General features: G+C 45.1%; 1 protein-coding gene across 1 annotated transcript in view; it reads left to right on the forward strand.

The window, feature by feature from the left end:
* The first annotated feature begins 1,643 nt into the window (after positions 1–1,643).
* fam222ba (family with sequence similarity 222 member Ba) overlaps positions 1,644–18,877 on the forward strand; it is a 28,671-nt gene continuing 11,437 nt past the window's right edge. Inside the window, exon 1 of the mRNA XM_062432632.1 lies at positions 1,644–1,749. The gene's annotated coding sequence lies outside the window, so the exon portion shown is untranslated. The remainder of the gene's footprint in view (positions 1,750–18,877) is intronic.

Raw genomic sequence — 18,877 nt, forward strand, 5'->3', positions numbered from 1 at the left:
TCTCACTGGGTTTCATCTCTCCCAACAAGATTCATAATGCCATATGTGACGAACACAGTAATGCAAATGTAATACAGCCCGAGACAAATCTTGTGCCAGTGTGCCGGGTGAGTAATACACGTGGGCCAGTAAAATGCATGATAAAGTTGTGTTTTCAAAAGGTAAACTGATGCAATAATAATAATAATACTGAAATAAAAACATTATTATTTAACAACAAACTGAGTGTGTTAGAGATGTGTACAAGCAACATTGGGCTTGTGGCTTAAAAAGTAACATACAGAAGGGTAACCGGTCTCCATATCACTCTTTGAGCAGCAAGCCAAATGCAGATGCTTCCATACAGAGCACGAGGGCTCACTGAATATGTTGATGAGTGTGAAAATAATATGATATATATATACTGTGGCTTTCACAGTCACCAGATCTCAACCCAACTGAACATGTATGAGGGATTTACAGAGCAATGTGTCAGATGACAGTTTCCATCACCACTATCATAACACCAAATGTAGAATATGTTTATTTCTGGGGGCTCATGGTGCCCAGTACCTTACTAAAGCTTTGATTAGGCTAAAGCTTTATGTTGTTTTACCTTATATACTGTATGTCAGTGATCTGTATCTCTAATTGTATCTTGATAATTAAAAAGCTACATCATTACTTTATTACAACTCAAAAATTCACATTGCACTCTCATCTTCAAAGTTTGAGATAACTGTGTTTCCTCCTCTAAATGATGAAGGGAACAAAGTAGTATTGATGCCTAATTTCTTTTGGCTTAAAACTATCATAGTAATCAAAATCAGTCTCTATATAGACAATAAACTTTCCTGCTATTTACGACATGAACTAGGTGTCATGAGGAGACAATTACCAATTGTTAAAAACACAAATTGATGAATAAAAAAGTACAGTGCAAGTGAAAAAGTATAGTGTTTGCTTTGAAATGTAGTGGAGTAAAAGGTTAAAGGTACTATGTGGGGTTTATGTCCACCAATGTTGGTGTGGAGCAATATTTTTTATCAGTGAGTCCTTCTGCCTATTCCACTGATCCACAATTAGTAAAATGCATAGAAGCATAGGATGTAAACACTGCACAATTTCAAATTTCCAAACAAAAAAACCCAAAACATTTTAGTCATTAAACCACAATATTACCCTTTTGTCTTAGTATTATTACTATCTCTGTCAATGTTTACTCTACAGAATGTTTCTTTTTATTTTGTTTATTTAGTTTTACGTGTGAGGGTTTATGTGTGTTTTGTGTTTGAAAAATTCCACAAATAAATCATATATTTAAATATATATACATATTTCCACCATTTGCTACATTATATGCAAATGAGCTCTCTCAACACCTCATTTACATATTTTACTATGTCAATAGCGTTTTAATTGTCTATTATGCCAGAAAATAGAGGACAGCCAAACATGTCGCCTATGTGTATTTTGATATTATGAGCTTCTTCAGTGATTAAACATAAACCTATTATGCGTTATTTCACTAATTTTGTCGTACAAACAGTCGTCCAATTGAGTTTCTCGCTGACTGTCCCTTTAAAGCACTCAGCAGCCCTGCGCAGCGCACAGCCCAGCCTGGAACCGACCCAGTTAGTGCGCATGCGCCGGAAGTTGATGCCGCAGACAGCAGCAGTGATTCGGCTGCACCGGACAACGGGAGAAAATCTGTCCGTTTCACACCATGGCGACCGACTAAACGATGCCTTTCGCGGAGGTAAACGGAGAGTGAGTAGTTGTACCTTCATAACACGCCTGCTGCCCGACACTGTGTGACACACTCGCAAATTGTGGCCATAAATATTAGGAAAGGTTGCGAAGGCAACAATGGGACTGTGTGTATGTTTCACACTGACTGGCTATGTTAGCTAACCAGGAGCAGTCAGCTGGCACACTGACGGGAAACCTGCAGGTTTATAGCTCCTGGACGGTCTTCTGTCCTGTCTATAAGTCCCCACAGCTTAACTGTCTCTAATGAGACACGCATACTCCACTCAGGCAGAAAAAGAGCCATGAATTCTGGCTGAAAGCTGGTGAATGAAACTGGGCTTGTGTGTTATTGAGCTGGTTAGCTAGTTAGTTGTTTTTACATTATTAGGAGAGCGACAACCAGCGAGGATTAAGCAGACCTCAATTTGCCTTTCAAATGATTACCACGATGTTATCATCATAATTATAATTTCCATTAACATCAAGGCTTATAGTTTCGTGCTTCCTAAAAAGAGATTCCTGGAAGAAGCAAGCTGTGGATGAAGTTGGAAGTGTGGTTATTTTATGCTATTCCCGGCTTTCAAAGTATGATATAGCTGTCACTAAGTTGTCTCCCGCGGCTTGTATCCGATATACTCATTAGGACATGCATGCGTGTGTCCAAATTTAGATAGTCAGTCGTCTTCGGCTGTGATGCAGATGTGCTGTGCGCTCCCTGCACCGCCGGAGCGTCTCCAAATAGCGCCTCGTAATGTAACGGGAGTGAAAAGAAGTGTTTCCACCTGCAAAGGCAAGTGTTAAAGGTGATAACAAAAGGTTGACGTCACCAGGCTCATCCTGCCTGATCCTGCCGCACAACCTCGACCACTGAGGAGGAGGAGGAGGAGTAGTTTCAGAGGAGGAGAGCGGCTTTTCTTTTTTGCCATAACGTCTAATGGTTCATGTCTGGAAGGAAAAGGTCTATCTCTGATCAGATTTCGGGTATCCTGAGGGCGCACTTAACTAATGGGATCCTATCGATGTACCCCCCCTCCTCTCTACAAAGCCTGATCTTTACACGGCGGAATGTTAATGTTGCCACAGCCTGTCCGTGTTGTCTTTGGCTGCTCTGAGTCTGGCTTTATTGTTGTAGTCGCTCTCTAATGTCATGGAGCTTGACGGATATGATTAAAAACATACCGCAGTAAAGCAATACTTCTCTGACTGACTGGACTATGGGAGTGATCGGGTTTGGCTCTGCACATGGTAAGATGATGAAAAATAACTGTGAAATGTTGTCAAGAGATAAAAAGCAATTCTGTCTACATTTGCATGACCGTTTTTAAAAAAAAAAGTAAAAGTAAGATCTGTCATTATGTAAAAAAGCCATTATCTCTCCTTTAACCATAACATAGTAGAGGCTGTTTTAGTTTATGACAGCAGGGAGAGAGGATGTTCTTCTCGTCTGTGCTTACTCAAGCAAGAGCCTGACATTACTTGCCCAAAAAGTGCAGTTTTGCAATGTAGCTTTCATCCCATATATTTCCCAAAGAGCAGATAATTAAATTTCAGACCTTGTTGTCTGGGAAACTCGGGCCCCTAGACTCTGCAATTATCGTGTAGAAGGAACCCTTTTTGCATCGGGGTGCTATGTTTCCCAGCACAATGAAGATTAATTAGGTCTTAGAAACAAATGACTGTTAGGCCTCTCCCCAATCTGTAAAACGCAGCTCACCTCTAATGGCATAAATCTGACAGATACCTAGAAGTTGCTGTTCAAACATGTTGACAGATGTGATGATGCGAAGGCTGAAACAACCTCTTTACAATACACATGTAGATTTTGCTGTCGCTTCCAGGTTTGGTGTTTGAAATAAAAGTTTAACTTGAATTTCTGTGTGTGCTCCTGACGATGTGTTTAGTCTGAAAATGATGCATGCTCCTGTTTGATCTGACTTAGAAAAACCTGAATGTCAAGAGCACCTGGTTTCTTTGTTTCACCTCATTCCGGTCAGCACTGTAGAAAACGTTGCGTTCCACCAAAGGGAAATACCACTTGAACGCGTGTGTTAATTAGATCTCTGCACGGCTTTTCAAGTGTCTCCCCTCCTCCGCCCTCGAGTCATTTGCTGACTCTTTGACCTGTCACCGCAAAAACCCAGAGTCTTTGCTGAGGGCGAGCTGACAGGAAAGCGAGTTGGCCTCTGGTTTTTCAGCCGACCACTGACAAATATATTGGAACATATTGATTTACATTGTGGGCAGTAGAGGGTAATTTGCTCCGAAATACTTGTGTAGCGTCTTGGCTGCTTTGGCTTCGGCTGCCTTAGGACCAGGCTGAACTATTGCAGGAAAAAAACACACACACATTGTGTAGAGAGCGTACACACCTACGTGTTTAAGCTTCCTTGAGTGGAAGCTTTAACGTAGAGTAGCGAGTAGAGTAAAGTACAGTGTGAATGTAATAAGAACACCCACGCAGTTGTGCAGACACCAATTTCATTGTATCAAACTTTCTTTCTTGTAAGCAAATGGCAAAGCAGATGTTAGCTGGTCTCACGGAGCAAAATCAATCGGTGGCAGCGCCTCGCACTGAAGCCCGGATGTTTTTGTGTCGCAGGAGGTTCTCCACGTGACAGCCAAACGTTCTGACTCCCAACATTAAGCTTGTTTCAGACAGCAGTAATAAGAGGATAACATCAAAGCTCTTTCTTTATTTCTCCGAGACTTCAGAGCAAGACTATGAATAACAGATCACAAGGTACAACGAGTGAACCAAGAGAACTTGAGAGGCTTTTATGTTTCAGCTGTTGTCGGGATTCACAGGGAGCTCATTAAAATACATTGATTAGTAACAGTCCCGATTCTGTGATTGTTGACTGTGAAATGGCTCGGCTAACCAGCATATTTTCGATGCAACAATTTTCTGTTGCGTGGATGAGCCACTTGGCTGATGCTCGTTTTTTGGTTTATTCAAAGCCTGTCATTTGATGTAGCATTTTAGAGATGGTGCTTGAATTGGAAATGTGTAACCGTGCCTCTCTCCCTAATGCAATACATTTGTTCCTTTCATATTCCGGCGGGGGCATCTGTATGTTAAAATCTCTCGCAGGTGTCGTCTCTGAATTTTATGCGCACGGCAGATTTTTATTTCCCTCACCTCGGTCGTTGTAGATGAGCAGCATTTGTGGAATGTCATCCATTTGCTAAATGAGGCTGCCCCCCCCCCCCCCCCCCCCCCTACCACCACCACCACCACCACCACCCCTTTCCAGGGCAGCAGGGGCAGAGATTTCCCAGGTACCAATGATCTGCCAGCCGACTCCACCTTTCAGTCCTCAGTCACCAGTGCAGCTGTCAGCCCCAAATCACCCACACAGCCACACACCACTCAGAGAGAGAGAGAGAGAAAGAGAGTCTCCGGGAGGCCACCTGATGTCTTCCCCGCTGTATGAGTCCGGTTTCAAGCAGAGAGCAGATGTTTCGTAGCCTTTGTGCGAGCGGTCGAAAACAGGTCAGGCTGGGAGTAAAGAACTGCGGCCACATGATACATCCAGATCAGGTGTTTAGGACATCATGGGCAACTTCTGATTACCTCTGAGAACAAGAGACCGACCTGCAGGGCTGCTGCTGCGGGTCAGCTGTTGCATGGCATTTGCTTTGGTTCACATGGGCTGTTTTGTGTCATGCCAAATGACTGCGGGCGATAGGCCTGGTTAGAGGATACAGTTTGTGTCTTTGTTTGCTACATTTATGTGTTCTTTGGGACTTTTCTTTTTTTCTTTTTGCATGGATTTGCATGTTAGCCAGCAGGTCCAATTAGAGGGGGGCTAAAAAAGCCCTTCTCTTGCTTGGATAGTTTGCGTAATCAGCCAACCCTGGCCCTAAGCCAGGGAGTGCTGCAACCTGACGTTACAAACACAGAGACCAAAGGACTTTCAGAATTTGTTGTGTCTTCAAGCTCGAGGGCAATCGAGGAGGAATCTAAACCCCCAGGTGACATTCATGGCAATAACAGCAGTGAGAGCAGCGGGAGGAGCGAGGCCGCGTCTAGTACTGCATCTCTGTCTGATCAGGCCCGTCGGAGGCACTGGAGACGACAGGGTTGTTTATCCACCTCCATCTCACAGGAATGGCAGAAGAGCAGGGCAGATACTGTTATCTGTTTATGGCACAGGATAAGGCCGTCTCAGTCGGATCACTGACCCTCCACTGATACTCTCCACCCACAAACACCATGCCCTCTGTAATAAGAGGTTGCTAGGCGAGTCCCATATCTCTCTTAAGTAATCCTAATAGATGCCATTAGCATGTCGTCACTTATTGCCACAGTTTTCCAGCGTCCATGCCAACTGTACATATCAGGGCATCATTAGCCACCACCAGAGAGGCTTGGAGCCTGACCCCGTCTGTGGGGCCACAACAAAGCACCAGTAAAGCTGTCGGGGATATCAAGTGAAGGGGGGGGGTAAGTGGAGGGAGAGTGAGCTCCAAGTGTCATAGTTGGCGCAGACATTAGATAAGGCTAAGCTACCAGAGGATTAGTGGGTGGAGGAGATGTAAAATGCTGTCGGCTAATTGGGCTTTATTTTTAATATTTCAGAGGTTCATTAGAGACTAAATTGGTGAAGGATTTCAGTTCTGACTGTAGTCTGAGAGTCCTTTTTTGGGACGAGCCTCCCAACCTTAATAATGGCAGATCATTTAAGTCTTGTCATTGTACACAGGGTATAATGTTTTAGGAGAATGCTATTTTTGTTCACCGGGATTTCAGTCGTGTTACGTGGCTGCATTTCATTATTGTTACCTAGTTGTATCCCCGGTTCTCTTTTCAAGCTCTGTTTTTGTTTTAACTTTCCTGTCGAGATAGTACGAGTATATTTTGTTCTTTGTAATCGCTGTCAGAACACAATAACCTGAAGGATGGAGTTTACCGTATCATACAATTATCCTCTCCAGAATGACACAGCAGTGAGTGTCTGTGAAGGCCTGATGGGGGGCTCGGAGGGCTTAGTCCAGGTGCTAAGAGCTACGGCGGGGAGGCACGGAAGCAGAGCTGAAAGAGCTGCTGAGGTGAACGGTCAGTGCGCGGCACTCTGCCATGACCCCCCCCCCAACCCCTCCTCGGTTTATTATCGGTTGCACCACTTCTCCAGGCCCTCAGTGTGTGTGGGTGTGTTTTTTTTCTTTCCTCTGTGTGCGTGCAGCGCGCCGGAGAGAGCGAGCGGCGCTTAGAATGGGGCCCTTTTATAACCTCCTAACCCTCTGGTCCTGTTTGCAGCCATTGTTGGTCACAGTGAATGGTATCTCCGTGCCTTGAAAAGTAACCAGATGACATTCTTCCTGTTGTTCAAAAGGGCCCGGGGTTGCTCTGTGAAAAGCGGCTGAAAGCACAGGCTAAGACTGTGACCTTCAGAGGCTAATCTCTGGCATGTCATTCAGTGCCTGTTTGAAGCGAAATGCAGGCCTTTTTCCCTGATAGCAATGCACCAAGTCAAACAAAGCAGACATTCCTCGCACTTTTTCAACAGTTACACTCCAGAAAACAGTTAAGTGAGGTTTTTTTTTTCTTATTTGTTATCAAACCTCCACTTTTTAAAGGAACCAGAGGGTGTTTTTGTAGCGGGCTGAACTGAATCGTTATTCCACGCAGGCAGTGTGTCTGACACCTACATTGTCCAAACAGTCTCTTCAGCCTGTGACTGAGCCCTCTGTACACAGACCTGTGGCATCAGCAGCAGCCGCTCCATACTTGCCTGCACGCTGAAATACCGCCGCTGCTGTGAAAGCAGTGGGGATGAAATGCACTTAGTGAGACAGTAAACATCGGCGGTGCGGCTCTCCAACTACCTTACGTTGTTTATGTCTCCTCCTCTCCGGTGTATTTGCTGTCTTCAGCTGGCTGCGTTTCCTGGAATGTACAGAGATGCAGTTGTCGCTCTGCGGGGGGGCAGGTGGGGGGTGGAGGTGGGGGGCTGTAATCACAGTTCACAGTTCAACTATGTAGTCGGACACAACTACAGACAGGTCACAGTGTTTTCTTCAACAACGAGAACACACTTGATATTACCGTTATTGAGCTTCGAGGGGGTTTAAGTGTTCAGCAGCATTTTTTTCATGCACTTTAATTTAATTTGTGAAACTTTACGACCACACTTGAAGAACTGCAGCCTTCACAGCATAATACGGCATTGCCACAGTTGTAGAGCTAAATCTAACATCGCGACTCTCATTACCCCCTTAACCAGATGCCTCTAGTCTACTCAGTCTTTACCATCAGTGTGTTCAAGTGGCTTTGCTTTTCAGCATGTGAGAATTGTCTTTATTGGCATCTCGCTGTCTTTGTGCCCATCTGAATGATCTCTTAGAGCAGCTCTTTGAGAGAGAGCAAAGTTTTCACCCTGCATCCTGTGAATAGCGCTCCCGCTTCCTGTGTTAGCTTTGTGTGCCACCTGTATAGGGGTTAAGATCGGGGTCAGACCTCTCGCAGGAGTTTGTTGCTGGGGCCCCTTTTTTTTTTTTTTTTTTTTGGAGACTGACGTGCAACATACCACAGAAAAGGAAAGCTGTCACTTTTTTTAGAGCCTCTTTTGTCGAGCATATTTCAAAGATAAATGATTGGCATATTTCCTGCCTCACCCCCTCCCCCCTTTTTTTTTTACTGGCCCTGTCAAGTCTGAGAGCAAATAATGAAATTGACCGTTATGTGTTTACGGACCTGCGTGCGTGTTTGTGTGTGTGTGTGTGTGTGTGTGTGTGTGTGTGTGTGTTGGCTCGCATAGAAAAAGGGCGAAGTTATTTATAAAGGAAGCATTGAATTAGAAAAGGAAAATGTCAACTTTTATCATGCCGCTGCACAACCATTTTGCATTAGTCAGAAAATATCCCCTGAAGTAGTGTAACATCCGCAGAATGTGATGGAGATAGAAAGGGAGGCGGGGTAGGGGGGGAGGGCAGAGGAAGAAGGGGTGGGCCGCAGTTTTGAGAGGCCTACTTGAAAGTGCTCGTGTGTAAAGAGTCCTGAGGCAGGTCATGTTGCTGTGTGACAGAGAAGCATTCGTCTCGCCGCGTATCAGACGTCCCGGGGTCTCATTGCGAGGCTTTGCCTGCGCTGCGTGTCGGCTTTCGGTAATTAATAGCCAGTAGCCCCCTCACCCCCATCAAGGGACCAGGTGCTGCTTAAATCTGCTCTGGTATGGAGAGACAGCAGAGACGCTGGTGGTGGGCTTCACCGTTATCAGGAGAAAACTCACACAGATGTCATCGGCGTCTCTCTCTGTGTACATACACACACACACACACACACACACACGTACACAGACCTAGACCCAAAACAAAGAGATGTTTAATCATTACGGTGAATTTGCTGAAGGATAGCTTGTTGGTAAAGGATGCGGTTCATTTAGCCCACTTTGTGTCAAGCACCATTCTTCCTCATGTCCCGTGCTGTTTTAGAGGGGGCTCGCGGCCCTGACAGATTGCCATCCCGATGGGGAGATTTACCCAGCCAGCACTGCCAATGGCACTGACACCATCATTAGGCTTTGATCAGCTGCAGTCTGCGAGGGGAAGAAGAGAGAGTAATATTCTTGATCTAATTACTAGGAGACATTTCAGGCAGTGTAATGTGTGATTTAACCTCTTGTCAGAGGCTATAAAAGGAAGCTGGGTTAATCTTCCTGGCAACCTCTTTTCCACGCAGGGGAGAGTGCCTTTAAATTTCCTTTTCCCATGAAGCTGGTAAGAAAGAGCATGCCTGTGCTGAGCACCACCACGCCACTGCTGACTTTCTACTAGAAATCTTTCCAAGGCAAGAGTTCTGTGACCTTTGAATGTAAGCATCTGCTCGTCCGCAAGAAACTCATGCGCTGTGTGAATTTGGAGAATTGCAAGCAGACCAAAAAAAAAAGCTGTCCTTTGACTTTATGTATGCTCCTTCAAATGGATTGTTTTGCAGGCCCCTTTGTTTTTTTCTCTCTCTCTCTCTCATTCTTCCTCTCTTTCTTTCTCTCCCTCTCACTCGCCACCCACACACACTGCAGCATGTTGAGCACAGGAGACTTGATTGAACAAATAGATCGCGAGTTGAATCAAGGGGTTTGGGTTAATCAGTCAAACATAGTTAAACAATTCTTTGGACATGAAGGGATTAGTCTTGCCTGCGTTGAGCTCATCAGAGCCCATTTTTCCCCAAGCGCTGGCCAAGCTTTTAGGGCCAAGGGCCACGGCCTGGCTGGCTCCATGTAGAACCACACACGCACCCCTCACCATGCTCCATTGCCTCTGAATGCCCCACCACTCTCCTCTCCCTTTGTTACCGAGCACAATTGGAATGATGGATTAGCAAATTAAATGCAGACCTTTTTTATTCATGTCCATCCCCGCGCAAAGTCTCATTCACTGGATCTATCACAAACCTAGTTTAAAATGGGTTACCGGGTTTCTTAATTCCTTCAGAAAAGCGTCTTTTACCGTTAAACATACTCTTCAAAACTAGTTCAGTGACTCTTTCCCAACACAGAGGCTCAGTGTAGCTTGTTTTTTATGGGACAACTTCCTGTACATTTCTTCCCCTTTTATTACTGAGTGCTGATCACACTGATAGGAAGTGGCCCTGATATGATGATGTGTTGGCAAGCTCGGTGCACAGCTGCAGCCAGCCGTAGCCGGCTCTAAATTACCTGTGTCATTGTCTCCTCCGTGTTTCCTGAGAGCAGAGCACCAACCCTGTAAGACCACAGATCAAATTTACCTGCCTCACCCACACTTCTTCTCAGAAACCAAGGATCCACTTTAGGGCTGGGTGACACGGACAAAATCAAGTGTTTATGACCAAATACCTCGATAACGATATTGCGATAATATTGAAGGGGTGACTTACAATGAGATTTTTAATAAATATTCATCAGTAATGTGGATGTAATGACAAAGTGGGTAAAGACATATAATAGAACAGCAAGAACAATCATTTTACTATAATACACTTATGCCACGCCACGATATTCCAATATCTAAAACGATATGTAGTCTCATATCACGATACTGATATATTGATATATTGATCAGCCTATTGTACCTTTATTACTTTTCAAATACCATCATATTTTTTAGACAGTTTGCATTTATTAGTTTTAATCTGTGTTCACTTATATAAGTTTTTCAGCAGCTGAAGTGATGTGTGTTATTTTATAAGGATTACTGCTGTTTTAACCCAAAGCACTTTGTTTTTTGTGGTGACGCTCTCCTCGAATCTTTTTTAGGTGACAAAACACAGTTGACTTATTTCACAGCAACTCTCCACACATACTGCTCTAGTGCACTATTGTTCTAACCAAAGCTGAAATGATTAGTTGATTAAGCGATTAGTCCATCAATGAAAAAATAGCCAGCAACTATTGTGATAATCATTTTTTAAAGTTATTTTTAAAAAGAGTGCTGTTTCTGAACTGTGAGGATTTGCTGCTTTTCTGTCGTGTTAGACAGTTAAATGTTTTGGACTGTTGGTCACATGACATCACATCTCTGGAAACATGTGATGCACATGTTTCACTGTTTTCTAACAAGATAAACATTGATTAATTGGGAAACATATCAGCACATTAATAATGCAAATAGCTGATAGTTGCAGTTCTAGTTGTAACTGGTGAGGTATGTTCAGCATTAAACACTTTGTATTGTTACACAGTTAAGTATAGACAACTTGATGTATGATTTTCTAGTGTTGTTAATGTTACATTCATATTCAGCATCCACGTTATAAATTATTCACTTAGTTTACTTGCAGTGCTTTCCTCTCTCTGCATCCCATTTTCATTTGTTTCATCCTGCATCTCGAAGTTCAGAAGTGTTGTTTCCCACCACACAGTGAACACAGACCTCTGCTATCTCTCCCTCCCTCTGCCCCACAGTCCCTCCTCCGGTGCAGTGTGGGGGGTGGATTGCCATGCTCTTCAGAGACCCCAATTAGCAGGACTAGCGGGCCTCCTGAAGGTCACTCCCAGAGCTTTGGTGTGAGAACAGAGGAGGGCTGGGCCGGTCAGGAGCGGCTCCGAGAGTTACGGGGCTGAGACTCTCAGCTGGACCCAGGAGTTCTCCCATGCTGTAACCACACTTTGTTAACAACAACAGCACTTTGCATATTCTCCATTTTTGCATTGTACAGTGTTGGCAAAAAGGCGGCTCGGGATTTTGCTAAAGGTCAAGTGTTCTCGACGGATTGTCATCGTATACTGTGACCATATCTGAGAGATCCATTTGTCATTAGCTCCAAAGTCCCCTACTTCATCAGCCCGTGTCTGGTGTCGGCTATCTCGGCCTGATTGATGGCTCTGTCCTTATTGCAAGGAACGAGGGGTCGATGGCAAAAAATTTGCTGCTGGGTGCATTAATGCTGTGTTCAATGGCATAGACCTTTGAGCATGCCTCATCAGTCTTGAATCATTGGACGGCCGCAAAAGATCTGTATGAGCGGGCATGATGCAAGAAAGCAAAAGGGAGCGCGATAGGAAAAGGAGTTTTTATCAGCTCGGGCCGACGCTATTATTCATATGACTCTATCTCAACGGCTGAGAGGAAGAGAGATGGAATATTTTGAGTTAAGCTTGATAAGTTCAGGCCTTAAAAACACACACTGGTGTTGTTACTATAAGTGAATGTTTACTTTACTTTGAGTTGATAGTTTAACCGTATAGAAGACGTCAATCAAACTACTGCTGCACAACTTTTCCTAAAAAAAATAAAACATTGTAAAATTTGCTAACTTGCAGCTTTTGTCCTCCTGGCTCAAAATTGACCCGGTCTGGTTTGACTGTTTATGAAACGTAAGGTATCAATTATCACCCAATTCTGTGTCAGACCTTTTAGGCCAACTGCATTCCAACCTATTAGTTTAAACACATATTTTTGGAAATTATGCTCAATAGGCGCCATTTAAATGAAATTATACCTCATTTTTTAGTTTGAGTTTGAGTCCTCAGGTCAAGTTTTTAAATCAGGAAGTATATGATAAATGTATGAGTCACTAAGAGTATTGAAGATTTCTGTAGCTTTTGATACTTAGTGTGTCAAACCTCACTGCTTTTTTGGTACAGACTTAAACGTGTTTGTTATGGAGGTGCGAGCAGATCTGCAGTAATTCAATAATCATGAAATGGTGACACGCAGCTTGTTTGCTTTGCTATTGTAGTGGTTGTTTTTGTATTTTAAACCAGTGCTCGTGTAGGAGTAAAAAAATGCTGGTGCCATGACAACACCAGTACACACCAGCAGCAGTGTGTGTGTGTGTGTGTGTAGCCTCGCTGGCTGACAAGCAGACAGACGGAGGGCCCTGCGAGCCTGGGAAGGCCAGATGTTCCCATGCAGACACAGAGGTGAGATGTTTGCCATGCCGGGCCTGTGTTTGCCTGGCTCTCCACAGAGTCACCGGCTGGCTGCCCGGTGCCCGAAGCCGGTGTCTGCTGGGGGAAAAGAGCCGTGGGTGGAGAGAGGCGCCCGTATATACACAGAAGATGAAGGAGCGACCACAAATGTCTCGTGTGTGTCGCCAGAGGCAAAAAGGAACACGTCTCACACAACCTCGTCCAGCGTAGAAAGATCTCTTTTTATTCCTCGGACGGTCTGTTGATGCGAGGGGTGGGGGGGTGGGAGCTCGTTTGGTCTCGCCGGAGGCCAGACTGAATGTCAGAACTGCCATGGAGGCGGCTGACCTTACCAACCTCCCATAGACACAGGAAGGAGACGGATCAGCTCGTATCGAACACACACACAGCAGGGTTTTGGGATCGGCACGTTGGAATTTTGTTTTTGACTTGTGTGGCTGCAGCAGAATATATCTCACCAGTTCTGTCCGGGTGTTGCACCAGTTTCAAGTGAAAATCCACCAGACCTACATCTCAGTAATCTTAATATGCTTCCATTCAATCTCACAAAGAGCTGTTTCTCTGCATTAAAAAAACCCTCCATCATAAAAGCTTGAAAAATGACGCCTGTTGTAGGATCTTTAAAAACGAACACTAACAAATGAAACTGTATATAAAATAACAGAGCTGAAGAACGAGCTCTGCTTCACTAAAACCCTTTTGGAGGTCAGTGTTTAGACTAATCAATGATCGAGGTTTGCTGAGTTATTACAGCATCCAGATAAGACGTTAAGGTGTTTAAACCAATGGCATATGAGCGACGTGTCAGCGTTAAATAAGACGACTAATTGTAAACAAGATTAAGCTGTTTTAATGCAGAATAGTAAAAGGTTGGATTGTTTTGCACCAGACATAAGTCTAATTAGGGTTTTTCTCCCTTTATGTGTGTGTGTGTGTGTGTGTGTTGTTATATATACAGCTCATATGGGAGAGGGGCCAGTTAGTATAATGGCACAGTGGATAAATCTCTCACAGCAGGCCTGTGTAACACTGGAAGCTGTTTTTGTGTGTTAAGCCCTTTTAGGATGATTTGTGAGAGTCAGCGCTTGCACAGTTCTGCCTAGCAGAGCCGCTCTGACCCCCCCCCCCCCCCATCCCACCCCTCTTAAATCAGCCCAGCCACAATCGCAAACAGGCCAGGGCTGGTTAATGCTGGGTCAATAATGTAGGTCTGGTCGGGACAAACACACAGAGACTTAACTTTTTTCTCTGTTAAACACAGTGTACATGTCAATAAGACAGAAAAGGGAATGCGAGAGGAGGTCATTATTCCTGCAGGGGGAAAATCGCTGGTGTATATGTTTGCCTGTGTTTTATATGCATGTATTGTGTGTGTGTGTTTGTGTGTACTGTGTGTGTTTGTGTGTGTGTGTGTGTGTGTGAGATGCGGGAACAGATGCATTGATTCGATTTTGTTTGCTGAGTACTCGGAGCAGAAATGTAAGCCGTGGGAACACCTGGAGAGAGGGGAAAATAGGAGAGGTGGTGGTGGTGGTGTCAGCTCTGCTATTGGCTCTGCACCAAGCATATACACACACACACACACACACACACACACACACACACATACACACATACACACCTCTGATGTGCGAGGGCAGCCTGGGATCCCAATCAGCAGCACTTAACAAAGCTTTCCTCTTTCTCCCTTTAATCGCAGGCTCAATTTGTCACCGGGGTGTCCAATTTCTGATAAGCACTTTGACTGAGAGAGAGGCGAGGTGGGTGCGGGGAAGAACACAAAATGGATGCACCTGCTAACAAATGAAATCAAACCACTCCATCTTCATTTCCCTTTTTTTTCCCGCCAGCTGGAACAATGCTGCCGCACTTTAGCTCTCAGCACATTGAGTTATTTCCCACTAACCAGGGTGAAGGCCTGGCAAGATAGTTAGACTCACAAGTCTGTTTTTAAACCCCAGATGAGACACCGGGTCCTTTTCTGTGTCACACCTTTCTTTCTTTCTTTCTTTCTTTGTATGGTGGCACTATCTTTTTTGTTTAGGTTCCTTCATCCCACCCCGTAACACATTATTGAGCATTCCCACAGCAAGCAACTCGAAAAACCAGCTGCCTGAAGTCTTACGATGATCACAGCACGTACCCCCCCCCCCCCCCCCCAACCTCCTCCAGATAGTAGATTTACGGCAGTTCGGTATCTGTTTATCTGTGTTGTTCTAAATCTGCCCTCCTAGCCCTGTACCAAAACCCCGCAGTCTGGCATCTGACACGGCAGCATGTGACTCAGCACATTGTTGTCTGGTTTGATGTGGAGATATGTGAAGATAACACCGATGTGACCGCACCACCTCAGAGATGAAAGGAGCAGTGGTTTTTTCCTCTCCGTTTCTCAACCTGATGGTTACCAGAAGGCTGAAGTTTCTCCACAAAATGCTTCTTCAGCCTTCCTCCGCTCTCATCATCTGTTATATCCAACACACCAAGCTGTTTTTTACTGTGTTAGCTGCCGTGCTAAAGAACTAGCCCCATCCTCCCTTACGCTTCTCATGGAGGATTTTTCAAGCAGCTCCCTGAATAATTTGAATCATTTCATGTTAATCAGAACTAGTGTGAGAGTGATGCGTTATTATGTGACTGAATCAAATGTAATTTCTAGAGCCGCTTCATGAGATCTCTCCTTTTCTTTTACTTCATGTCACATCTTCATCTCTCCCTTTTTTTGGACAGTCGTGCCTGAGAGTAGGCCGGCTTTTTTTTTCCCTCAGTGAGCTCCTGGCAGCACTCTGGATGGATTTGCAGCAGATAAATAAATAACTAGGCTGGCACCCCTCACTTTGGATCCCCTCTGTTTTGGCAGGCCATCCACACTGCATTTTCTATCAGGTGTAAACATGTCTGTCAAGCGGCACAGCTAGGGGGCCCCGGCATTTTGGCATTCATGACGCCACGCATGCTGCGCTGCCAGCACTTTCTGTCTGCCCGCCTGACCTTGGCCGAGCTTGACATGACTGAGCACACTTAGCTCCATCTTCCACATTTGTAGGGCGCTTCGAACCAAGCCAAGTGGGCTTAAGTGGCTGTTAGTGAAACTGACCCCCAAGTCGAAGAGTGGACCTTGACTGGCCGTCCTCGCAGGCGCTGACGTGGCGGACGGCTAATGACCGTGACATAGCTCCGGCAGAGAAAGCCAGGCCAGATATCTTCTCATCCTCTCATCCTCTCATCTCAGCCACCATTAATGTCATCTCCTCCACCGTGCACTGTGAGGAGCCCCGGACATCATACGAGAGGCGGTGCCCATGGGCTCCAAAGCACCAATGTAAAGACTAGAGTGGAGGAATGAGGTCACTCAGATGAGAAGGAGGAAAGGAAGCCTCATACTTTCAAAGCGTGTCTCTATTTGTTTGTTTGTTCCATGGCACAAAGCCTCTCTAAGAGCATGTTTCCTCATTGTTTCAAACCAACTGTCCATATCTGACGCGTATATGCAGAGGTTTAGCCCATCCAGCTGTGGACTATGCATTATTCCAGAGGTGTACTGTCTCTCTCTCTCTCTCTCTCTCTCTCTCTCTCTCTCTCTCTCTCTCTCTCTCTCTCTCTCTCTCTCTCTCTCTCTCTCTCTCTCTCTCTGCACCATATCTACCATCTCACCTCAGGGAACTGTCACTTTTTCATCAGTTAGTTACTGAGCGTTCATACAGCTTCTCAGTTGTATCGCAGACCCCTCCCCTCCCTCTTAAAGGAGAGTAGTTTCAAGTAGCTGTCTCCCCTTCTCTCTCCCACACTACTGCAGCAGTTTCCTTGTTTTTGACAGTTTTATCCCCGACACAGCGCGGCTCGCAACTTTTGGAACCTGCTATTTTACACACTCTCAGTTCTAGTCGGTTTGACTCCTCTCTTAGTTTCCAAACCCTTCCGCTCGCTATCCTGGCTATCTCCCACTTTCTCGCCCCCTTTCTCTTTTTCTTTTTTTTTTTATGGTGCGAGATAACAGCCCAGGCCGACGATGGGGGTCTCTGCTGACTGAAAAAGCAAACGTCCCGTCCCGAGCGCCTCAGGATGTGCTGGAGTCATCAGGATCCATTGTGTGAGACTGTGAAACCAGCCTGTCGTAGCCTCGCACACCCGCAGCCCTCCGCTAGCAACAGAAAAATCCTTTTTCCTACCTCTGTTGTTTGTAAAGCCTGATGGGCTAATGAAGGCCATACCGATGTGTCATTTCTTCCTAACGTGCTCGAAAGCGAAGGCTTTTTTCCCCTTTCTTTTGAAAGAACGCTCCGGCTCGGTATTCAAGGGTAAAAAGCTGTTCTCTTTCTCATGCTCCTTTTTTTTGTCTCCTTTCTTTCTTTTTTTTACCTCCCATTCAGTGACTCGGCTTGCAAAAGAAAAGTAATTTCACTCTCTCTGTCCCTGAGAGAATCAACACAGCGAAGTTGCATTGAATTTTCTACTGCAACATATTTTTTTTCTTCCTTGGCTCTATTTCAGACCCATAACCTGGGGGTAAACATGCAATTAAAATAACAGCAGCCTGCTTTCTCCACCACTCTCCTCTCCTTCAGCCGTTAGCACAAGCAATGTACAACATGGTGACTTGGTTCTCCTAATTGCTTTTGCTTTTAATTGGTATAGAAAAGCTGCTAATATTCAACCAGTAACCAAACATACTTTCTCACGTTGTTGTTTTTTTTCTCTTTCATTGTTTTTCTTCATTAATATAGTTGTACGCCTCTCCTCCTAATGAGCTTATTTTTGGGGCACAATCCTCGCTTTTCCTTACGCATCACTGCCGGTGGATGTTTATAATAAATGATTTCCTTTGCAATTATTCTGACGCAATCCCCACATTTTCTAATAAATTACATTTGATGGAAAGGATATAGATCAAAACATTCGGCGCATAAATTCAGTCAGCTTGTCTCATCTCCTAAATGGCTTCCGTCTATCCTGTTCCTCTTCTTCTATTCACTTTTTTTTTTTTTTTCATCTTTTCAAATGGCTTTCTTTTTCCTCCTTCCCCACCGAGGAATGAAAAGAAAAAATATAGGTCAGCTTTTATGGGAACAATTTGACACATGACACAAGCCATGCGCATCACTTGCTCAAGTCCTGCTTTGTCTGCTCGCCTTTTATTTGTCTATAATGAAAGCCACACAGTTATTCGCACACTTTTATTACAGTTCTATAAGTAGCTGGTGGAGACTTGCCGAGTCACGGGGCCCCCCCCCCCCCCCACTAATACTCTGAGAACCCCGTGGTGTCTGTCTGCACGGGGCTGATAGTGTGAGACGCCTGGCTAAACTCCACCAAGCCAATCCCCGCTCCACATGCCTGCCCAGCTGGCTCACCCGGCCCTCCGCAGACTCAACTCTGTATCCACTCAGGACAGGAGGGGCTGTGTCTCTAAGCCACCTTTTTTTTTTTGCCTGGATGAAATTGATGGAGAGTCCAGACCAGGCAAAATCCACCCCCCTCCACTCCCTGCTTCTGGTCAGAGGGCAATTAGGAGCGAGTAAGAACCAAGACCTGCAGAGAGGTACCTCCAACTTCAGCGAGCTCAGTCCACGCCTGGACTCGACACCCTGTCAGGTGTAGTCATCCTGCTCCTGTTACAAATAGTCAGTGTGTCAAAAACGCCTCCGCGGGGGCGCGCCTTTGTAGAAAGTTCCAGTGTTTCGGCGTGTGATGTATATTTGAAGTCGCTGTGGCAGTGGTTGCTGATAGGCGAATCGGTAGACGTCAGGCTTCTGTCTGCTGGGTTTCATCTCCTCCTCGCCCTGTGCTGTAAA

Source organism: Scomber scombrus, chromosome 14 (genome assembly GCF_963691925.1).
Source record: "Scomber scombrus chromosome 14, fScoSco1.1, whole genome shotgun sequence".
NCBI classification, from domain to species: domain Eukaryota; kingdom Metazoa; phylum Chordata; class Actinopteri; order Scombriformes; family Scombridae; genus Scomber; species Scomber scombrus.